We start from the raw sequence: 11,176 nt of genomic DNA, 5'->3' as shown, positions 1-11,176 counted from the left end.
ATTGCACAGAGTCGCATTTCTATAAGTGGAAAACGGTGGCTGTGTTCCGTCCGTTCGGAATTCAAGATGATAACGTTAAATGTCCTAATTACGTCCCATGCGGCTGTTACCGCTCGTTGTATTTTTTTTTTATTTTTACTTCCTTCCCTCCCTCCCTCTCTCTCTCCTGGCTGCGAGAGCGGAGGAGAGACTTGGTGAGATTCCTCCGGAGGGATTCCACCGAAACTGCAATTACGGAAGAAGTTGGCGACGATCATCCGTACTCGGACGTTTAATTAGAATTTTATTAACAGAACGAGAAGCAGGCGTTTATGTGTTCATTTTTTTTATTTTTTTTTTTTTTCTTAAAAATTCATATCCGACTGTTCTGATTTATTACAGATTTTTGAGCGGGGTTAGTTTATTCGTGCAAAATGATTTCGATATTGCGCGACCACTGTGAGTATGTGGACTTTGCTGGCGAATGCACCGCCTGCTCTCGAAATTTATCGGTTTCCACTGTATTTCACCGTGCTGTCTCGGGAAACGGCTTCCGCCTCGCGCACCATACGAGCCTTATCTTCGACATGAAGCGGATAAAAATGTCTGAGGACGTCCGAGGGATGAGACTCGGACGTTACCGTTAACCCTCCACCCCGATATCGGCGACGCAGTACGTTCTTCTCGTTAGGTGAAAGTAGCGCTGGAAAAAAGTCACCTCTTACGACGTGTACCGTGGGACTAAAGAGCAGCTCGAAGACTATCGACATCGAACTTAGGAAGGGTGTATTATGACACATCAATTACAAAAATTGTACGACCGAGTTCGTCTTCTATTATTGAAAAAATATCGCGTTATTCATTCGCGGAAATAATTATTAAAATAGATATACAGCCGATCGTAATCATTGGACTCCTATGCCTCCGAGAAATAATTTACCGACTCCGAAAAAAAAAATTATTAAAAGAAATTAATTAAACAGAAAAAAGAAATGTTTTCACTTTTTTCGCGGCCTCAGCTGGTTCTGCGATTGTCGAGAATCGGTCAGGTTAATTTTTATAACGGCAGTTCGGCGAATGTGGAGTATCCTGGGACATTTATCTGTATTTAACACAGGTTCTAACCGGTAGTTTCGCGTCGCGTTCAGACCGGAAATGAGGAGCGAAACGCGAATCCGTCGTCGTTGCGGTCCGCGCAACCAATAGACCCTTCTCGGCTATCCTGCATCAGTAATATATACACTAGTGCATACATATATATATATACACAATATATACATATATGTAACGTTACGTGCTGCTGTCATGCGTGCATATACACGCAGCGTGCGCCTAGCACGTAGACGACGACCGACCGGGGCGGCCGGTGCAGTGTGCGGAATGCAGTTATTATTCAACGTTTACGCTCGCCTGCTCGCGGACCAAGTCGCCCCGTCAGAATCATTAATATGCGAGCAGGCATGTGAGAGAATTGTAGCGTATCCGAATGCGCGCGCGCGGAACAGCGCCGACACCGATTTGTTAACTGATTTGTAAAAAATAAAAATTGGGAACGGGCGAAATGGGGAAAAAAAAAAATTGAATATGCGGGTTGCACTTGAATCGCGCGAAATCTCGCGATTAAAAAGTACGACATTTTAACATTCTTTTTTTCTAGGGTCTTTCCGGTTGAGAGAGAATGAGAGAGAGAGATAAAAAGTGTAGGTACGAAAGCTTGAAATCGAACGTAATAATCGTAACGAGTAAGATAATCTAGTGTAATATTACAGCTGTAAAATTTGCATGATTCGCGTAATTTATTACGTATAACAAACGATGTAAGTGCGTGCTACATTGTAGCTCTATTTAATGAAGAAATTTTTGAGAAAGTGAGAGATATGTTTAACGAGGGACGCGGGACGATGGTCATTATTTAACGCCATATCTATATTGCGGAGGCACGTTGTTAGCTGCTATATAGTCATAAATGGAAAATTAACGAAGACAACCGGCATTCCCGGCGTACCCGAGGTCGTTACACGTGCCTGTACTTGAATGCTCGAGAATTTATTTCGCACGAGCGTTTTAATGAGCAGAAGGAGATGACGTTTCGAACTGCTCGTACCGTTTTTTCTTTTCTGCGCTCTAGCCGCTCAGATGGAAACCAGAATAACGTGCCTTATCCACGAGAAAGTCCTCGCGGACTTGGCACCTCTATTTACTCGCGTATAACCTCGGACGCATAATGCAATTTCACATTAATAAATGTCGCGGCATTGATAAGTCATCTCGCGTCCGTGAGATACATCTCCCCTCCCCTCTCCTTTTTTTTCTCTTTTTTTTTATCGCCCGCAGAGATTGAGATATAAATGCCAGATACGAGATACGTACGTATCGCCTCGATGAACAAACGTGCCGCGCTCGTAATTGCGTCAGAATGCGAAATAAGAGTCGGTAACGAATATAGTTAGAATAATATTCAGTTCCACGCACGTTCGATGAGGCCTTTGCTCTTGGTAACACCCGGCGCCAATAACCGCAATACCGCGCATTAAGCGCTAAACGCATCTATCTGCCGTCCGATCCCCTGTTAGCATTAAGTGCGATTAGAGATGAGAACGCCCGGAGTGCGTATCGTGTTCGGACAGTCTCGTCTCGATTGTGTTTCCTTCACGCGGCTAATGTCTCGATTGTAAATGGAGGGCGGCAGATCCGGGGAATTAAATTGGGATGTGCGCGAGAGAGGCGGATTTGTTTTAACAATCGTCGATTTGCAGTCGGCATCGATCGCCGAATACGCCGCTTTGCCGATTAACAAATTGCGTAACGTAACATATCAATTTCTGTCACCGCTTATGTAAAACCGCGCGGGGATTATAATCCCGGTGGAGGAGAGGGCTCATTCTTAGCATACTTTTCTTAAATACAAGCTTATCAGAAAAGAAGTTATTAACGCGTCGTTTCGCGTACTGGTTCGCCCGAGTGATATAACCGGAACGGAGCAATTATCTGCCAATTTTACTCGCGCGCCCGGCGTTCTCGCCGCGTTAAAATTACGCGCTATACCCACCGCGATTTCCTATTTCCTCGCAAATTAATCCGGCTGACAGCGCGAGCCAAGCCCCGACGAACGGGAGGGCCAAAACGCGGATTTCCTAATACAGTTAAGTAATGAAGGCATGCGCTCCGAAAACCTCTTTCTCGCCGGGCATTGCTACAGCGGCTCTTTCCTGCAGCGTGACTATGAATTGGTAATTAGCTACTGAATCGCATTGCGCTTTATGATCGTGCGGTGTCCGCCGACTGCGACAGTGTATAGGTGAAAATGCATTAACGAGTTTTTCTCTTTCTCTCTCTCGTTCTTTTTTTTTATTTTTTTCTAGAATCCACATCAAGAGATCGATAATGTAAATACGTTATGCGTATATAATATAAATTTTTTAAAAGCTAGGTAGTTCTTCGTTATTAATAATGAAATTATGTTCAATAAAAAATAACTCAAAGGACAACGGTTTGTTAAAACCATAGGGAATAATTATTTCTCGTACGACTTTTTAAAATATTTCTTTAACGCGCGGAATAGTTCTCTTGTCCGGCTTTAAAAATACAGTACAGCTGGTAATATCCTTGCACACTTTCATAGCGCTAGGCGCGTGATCATTAAAATATGTCATTATGTCATAAACATATAGAAGGATATTTAATAAGTCTTTATATAATCTTTGTAGATTTATTATTCGTACAAACAACCAAGACCAGATTACAAAATAGTAAAAGATTTATATAATACCTGTATACAGCAAATACATAAATTATCGACTTGAGTGTAGCAAATGCTTGTCGATACGTTTTTTCTTTATTTAAAAAAATTTTTTTATTATATAAAATAAGCTTGATTTATTATACAAAACATTTCTTTTTAATGTAACTATAAATTAATTTAATACTTTACAATCTCGTGATAAAAATATCTCACTTGTGCCAATGCCAAGCATCCATCGACAGTGTTTTCAAAAAACAGTATCCTCATCTTTTTGCAACAAAAAATATATATATATATATATATATATATATGTACATACACCACGGCAAGAAAGCTAAACTTACAGATCGTATAAAAAGATAAACTGCAGCATTAATCTTAACGCTAAAGATGTCGGACAACAACTGGGCCGGGAGAATAACGACTGTTGGGTCAGGTACAAATTGTCGGCGGTTGCTACTTCGAGAGAAACGTTTAATTCAGAACAGAATGAGGCAAGGAGTCCTACGACGAAACCTGACGTCTAATGTAACTACACGCGTGAATATGCGTGATCGGTGCGGCCAATAGAACACGGAAATTATAGCTTAGTCACCGGTTGTGTTGCACGTCGACGCTGAGGTCCGTTCTTTTCAACTACACTTTCTACGCTGGTTTTTTTTATTTATTTATATATTTTTTTTTAATTCTTTTTTTTTGTTAACGTCCCTTTGCAAAACAAGTATACACGCTGGCGCAACGTTCGCGCTCATACGTCAATTTATCCCGAGTGACTGTAGAAAAGTGTAGCTGACAAGTTGACAGACCCGTCGTTATATCGTCGGGAATTGTAAGTGAGATTCTCGACATGGGAAGTGCTAAACGTTATCAGGCCACAGATCGTTTCGTCGTCTCGTCCGTTCCAATCGGAAAGCGCATCGATACTGTCCGTTAAAAAAAAAATTAAATTATCGGGGCTTCAGATGGTGTTCGCTCGCAACTCTCTCTCTTTCTCTCTCTTTGACGAATTTGTTCAGCGCGCGTGCAACGCGAAACCACTTTCGTCGACTACACTGGTTTTACACGAACAACGGACTCGATCGACTCTGGTCGGTCAACTAAGCACCTGCGCGGTTTTATCATGGAAACGATAGAAAAAACGAATAAAGAGTATTAAAAAAAAAAAATAAAAAATGAAACAGGTAAACTTTTTGTTTTCCCAGCTTCCCTGAAAAGATCTCTCGAATTTACGTTCCAATTTTCCGCGCCGCACAATGAAATAAAAGAAAGAGAAAAACATATGTGGATTTTTATTTCGGTCAATCTAGTACTCCACCGTATATAGCGTTATAAAAATAATTAATCTTTATCTGTATTATGAACAATGATGATATCCTTTAATTTCGCTGGCAGCGTGCACGTTCTGAATTTTTATTAATTAATTTTAAGTATTTAAATTCAAATAATTAGAATAAATATGTGAAATCACTTTGAGGGTTTATTTTATATCACTCGATTCTTTCATTTATTTATTAATTTATTAATTTTAACGGTACGAAATCATATCCTTGTCACTCTTTCCTGAAAGATTTTAATTAGAATCCCTTTCAACTGACTTGATTACATTTATTAGTGTATCTCACGAAAACACACGCCACTATCGCTCGACGAAATTAATCGGGATTGCGAGGCGAGGCAATTAATTCGACCGGCAATATTTCTTAGATGTGTCGTCATTCGCGTTGTCGAAGGAAACGTCAAATCGATATATAGAGCAACTCTAATAGATCACATTCCGATCGTCCGTAAAAATGCACAACGAAAACGATCAGAATGCACTGTGTGTATCCAATGCGGCGGATATTCACGTACGAGCCGGCGCATTCGAATCAATGCGCTCGCGACCGAGAACGGCTGGCAGAACACGGAAATGATGGGCAGTTCTCCGCTGAAACACGCCGATAGCCCAACACTATCCCGCTCCACCTATTGCGTAAGACTTACTTTCCTAGCCTGGTCGATGGCGTGTAGCGAAGTGCAAAAGAAGGCTTGCGTCGCTCGCGCTGATTGTCTCTTCGACCATCATTTTTCCTCCCATTAATCTCCAATGAAAGTATTTTCTAATTACAAACCTCATTCTCGAATAAAATTACGTTGGAAAAACATTTATCTTTGCCGCACGGTAATCGTTTTCGTCGACGTAACAATATCAACGTTTGAATCTAATTTAAAGAGTAAAAAAATTATTATTATTTTATTTATTTAATTTTTTTTTTTTAATATACAATTGCACGCAGTAATTATGTGTGAAAATTGTAAAACAATTTAGCGCGTTTGAGAATCGTGGTCTGCCGCTGGCGGTAAATCGATTTGAGGTTCACGCCGGAACGCGCTTAATTTTCAGCATCGAGTACATCCTCGCCAACTTCGTTGGAAGTTTATACCTGCACGAAGACGTAGCGACGTTGATGATACCTACGATACGTGACTGAAGGTGTAACAATGCCGCGCTCAGTAGAGCCGTACTGTAATGCCCGTACTTAAAACTTAAGCGCGGCTTATAAGAGCACCTCTTAACGTCAAAGCGCGCGAACGATCGTTGTCGGTTGGGATAAAATTTAATTTGCACTTAAATTTTAAGACGCTGCTCCTGAACAAAAAACACGCGTTTAAGTTCCATAAAACATAACGAACCTTCTGTGTCCCTCTCTCCCCCAGCCCCCGCGAAATTTTCGAACCGGACGGGGAGAAAATCGAAAAGAAAAGCCGCGAGAACCTCGTCAACGTTATAATTGCGATGAAAAATTTTGGACGGCAGCGCGTAACTCTTTGTCGATTTTATCCACCGCGAGGGCAAAAAAAAAAAAATGTGTGCGAAGTTATTCAACCGAATGTTTGCCATCCGACAACTTTAATTCTGACTTTAACTTTCTAATATGTACTTTGGTTTAAGCGAGTTGGAACGCTATCAAAGGGCGAAATACGAACAGAGGTGAACACGCCAAAATTAAAGCGATCGAAATTTCCAACTTGGTCTTGAATCAATTAAAGTTAGTGCATTAAAGGAGCGCTGCGGGTTCGAGTACTGCGGTTAACCGTTCCATTGCGCGTTATATTATAGGAATTGACATAAACTGCAATTACTCATACCTTATATCTAGCCCGGCATAAAATGGTACGTCATTTCGAACGAGTAAAGTACCAACAAGAGAAACAATACATTTTTATCCCACTTTTTATAAGAATTAATTAATAACAAAAAAAAAAAGAAGGCAAGAAAAAAAGACAAGTGGTATAATAAATAACTCGGCGCTTTTTAATTGCACTTCGTTTCAATAAATCGTAGGATAAACCTAGTCAGCCCATTGGCCGCAGCGTCGATCGGTTTTAATAATTGTACGAGATATTAAATTGTATATGAACGCACCGATAACGTCTACTTAATAAATCACAGGGACAATCGCATAATTGCGATAGCATATTTACGCATTTAAATGGCACAGACTCACTTGACCTGAATAACGCGGTAAATAGCATAATTAAATACGCACCGTTTTACCGCTGTTCTTTTCTTATTTCATAGCTAGTTGCGAAAGCGTTTTGCAAATTAGATCGTTACTTGAGCACGCGGTATTAAACGTGTAACTGCGTGTGCGCGGCGCCGTTTCGGTAATACGCGTAATAACGGTGAGCAAACGGATCACTCTAATGTTGCGTACACCGAAATGGAAATTCAGAGCGCGGATTTAAATTAAAAGGGTGAAATCTGGTTAATCGTGATCCTCGGCACGTTAGTGAATTCGAATCAATTAATGAATCGATCGGCGCGGCTGGACGCGTGTTAAATCCGCCCGGCGATATCAACCCGAAAACAATTGACGCCACTGTCGCGATCTCCGGAAAATCCTCCGTAAATCTGCCGTTTGATAAGTAATTTCTTCCAGCGCGCGACGCACTCAGGAGAAATTGATTCACCATTTATCTTATCCTCCCGAAACGCGGGAGGCGTAAAAGTCACGTTAATTCGACGGACAATCCGTACGACACTTGACGGCGAAATACCGTGCGCGTGGAATGACGTAGCGATTTTCCAGTACACCAGCCAAGCGATGTGGAGTGTTATACACGTGCGATTGTTTCGCGTGCTCGACGATGAGCACGCTTTGTTTATAGGCAACGATGACGATGCGCCTGAGCGCTACATCATCGTCGGGGTTACATAGAAGGAAGTTTCTCCTTCCCCGTTGGATCTCGCGCTGCGTGCCGCTTGCTCTATTTCATGAATAAAATTTCTCCAATTTCACCTTCCCGTGTTATATAAAAATTGGCGCAAAAGTCTGGGCGTCGCGGGCGTCGTTTTGCTGTAAACGCGATGCCGCGGGAGGCCTCGACATCGCGCGCGAGGTGCGACGTATACGCGGGTCGTCACCTACGGCGAAGAAAGAGCTATTCGTTCGCGAAAATTGAGCTGGCAGGGTCGGGTGGGTAGATAGAATATATAAAACCCACGCACGACGAATGCGTCGCTCGTATATCCGCGATATATTGATTTTAATAAATAAATGCATAATGACGAGATATAATAAATGCATAGGTGAGAGAGGCTCTCCGAATTTCGTATTAAATCAATCGCTGTATTTAGCGTGGAGAAATTATTCTCATTAAACGGGAAAGATTATTGATGATTGTTTTTTTTTTTTTTTTTTTTTTTTATTATGAGATTATATAAATTATGTCAAATAATTAACAAAAGCACATACGTTATTCAACGTCATCGGTAGTTTCTTTTTAATAACTTTTGCTTCATGTTGAAACGTTACGTGCACGAATATGGTATTTTATTTTATTTTTATTATTTTTTATTTTTTACCTTCTTTATTAAGCAACTTTTATTGATGAAATTATTATTTTGATTAGTTCAAGAATCTGCGCGAGAACGCATAGCCGGCGAGAAAGAGAGCAGGCTACCAAATAAATTTAACAGCTCGCCTCGACTGTGCCCCGTCATAAAATCCGAGCGATTTAAATAAATAAACTTTGTCGATAAAATAATTTTAATATCGGGGTAATCCTATATTGCGCGTCTCCATTCAAACGGAGTAAATCTCGGCGCCTGCATTTCGATTCGATTCACGGATATATCGGATCAGCACACGTCGCCGAGAAAGTCGCTTTATCACAGAGGCGTATTCCTGAATATTGACCACGCGGAGCCAATCGATACTCTATCGATCCATGAAAATCGTTCAATAATTCAAAACCCTCGCGGAACTGGATTCTGGATTCCGTCTCTGATAGCAGAAACGTGTAAAAGTCGAGATCGCGAGGCGTGATCGCCCGGGATTCAAAGCTACAGGGATATCCGTGTACAAAGCGAGAACAACGGATTGATAATTACTCCGTGCTCGTTAACGAAATTACGAGCTCGAATCAATAAGATCGGTTGATCGCGGACGTCTGCGCGACGTGCGAGAACGGAGCACGGTCGGGGGGGTCACGGCGAGAGACAATTTTCACCCACCCGATTAGATAATTGCCCGATTGATCCTAACGAGATACTAAACGCGTAAGCGCGAAATGTTTCTCGGTCCGTTCGAGGGTGAGACCGGCGAGAATCAAACACTACCGCCGGCACGGCATCGGGCTTATATATCCGAAACCGGTCAGGAGAACCGCCGAACGAGAAAAGGTTACGTCGCGCGGGCGACTTTCGCGATAGATCGGCATTTTTTCGCGGGCGCCAAATAATATAATGGCTTTCACTTCACGCATGCCGCGGAAATCGCCGGCCCGTACAATAACCGGGGCATCGCAAGAATTTAAAAAAAAAAAAAAAAAGAAAAAATTAAATAAAAAGAAAAAAAAAAGAAAGAAATAATTGAATGCAATTAACCGCGTTACGTTTCGGCGCGCTGCGTTTTCGGCTCCTTTAAGGTTGAGCTTGGTAATTGCTCATCGCCACCGTTACGTGCATACCGAGTTATGAAAAGCGTATGCTAAAAAAAAGAAAGTACATAGGAAGTGCGGATTGAGCGTGCGTATGCAGTAATCTGTAAAGAAATCTAATGCACACGACTGCATGCTTTGATCCGATTACATTGAAACGCGAACAATTTCTCGCATGCTTGTAACACGCGCATTTACATTTTTATCCCATTTCTTGCTTGTTTAACATTTTAAATTGTGCATTCATTGTCATATATATTTTTTTTAAAACATAACTGATTACGCGGATTAGAATTAATATCTTGATAATGATACACTTATACGTTTCAATGTGAAAATGAAGATAAGATCGACCGTGTAAAAACTATTAAATAACGCTTATGCCTCTTAAGATAGATAGATAATGCGATTCGAAAAGGGTCGGACTTGTTTGTCACGTACGAGTCGACAATTTATACGGCATTTTTTTTAATTTAATCGCTTGCGACAACATATAGATATATTTTTTTAATTCTACCTCTCACGTTTTGCGATTTTATTTTCAACATAATGCGCTGCAGTGCAGTCGGATTTAGGTTGAGGTAATAAGTAACAAGCAAACGGTTGCGGCGGCGTCGATGGCGGCAGGCAATCTATCTAGAAAAGAATTCAGGTTTTTCTGTTTTCTTTTTTTTTTCTCTCTTTTTTTTTTTCCTTTTCTTACGGCCATTCAACGGCCCGTAATTTCAGCTCTTTAGAACGATTTAGCATTTGCGCCAAACGTGAAATTCCTTTTGCGAACGCCTCGTTTTCTAATGTAACGAACGGACCGTAATCAGGGATCGTGCCTCACCATTCTTGAATCTCCTTCCCTCCCTTTTTCAGCCGGAACGAACTTTTCGTGTGACAGCCGCTCGTGTCCGAATGTAAACTTCAGAGTTACCGTGATTTCTACTCGGACATTGTGCGGATAGTGGTTTTCATGAATAATAATAACTTTCGGTTATTCGGGCATCGCCCAGCTTTTACTTTTTCTTCTCCCAAAAAAAAAAAAAAAAAAAAAATTTTCTGCATTCAAATGAATGTAAAAAGTTAAAATCGACCTATCTTAAAGTGAGCACTGTTGAAATAAGCGCATTACGCGACACCATCAATTAGTCGAGGATCCACGTCGTGACTCCGGGGATCAAGGCGTCATTTTCAACAATCGTGACTCTGTCAAATCGTCTCTTTAGATTTCTTCAGCATCAAAAATTGCAACAAAATAATAATAGCTTTAACTTCAATTATTAATTTACCGTGCGATGCTACAAATTTTATCGTTCTCTCCACAAATATAATACTGCATATGGCACATACTTATTTATTATCGCTTTTTTTTTTTTTCCTTTCTTCTCCGTTCGCTTTATTGTATTTTATTCTTTTATTACGATAAGCAAGGTGCACTGCAGTCTTCGATCGTTATCGAGATTCTTGAGCACCACCGGCCTCTCTCCGAAACTTCCCCGAGAAATTGTTCGCCTTCATCATTTACAAGCCTATACCCGGGTC

Source organism: Cardiocondyla obscurior, linkage group LG14 (genome assembly GCF_019399895.1).
Source record: "Cardiocondyla obscurior isolate alpha-2009 linkage group LG14, Cobs3.1, whole genome shotgun sequence".
NCBI lineage: Eukaryota > Metazoa > Arthropoda > Insecta > Hymenoptera > Formicidae > Cardiocondyla > Cardiocondyla obscurior.
This window is presented reverse-complemented; position numbering follows the sequence as displayed.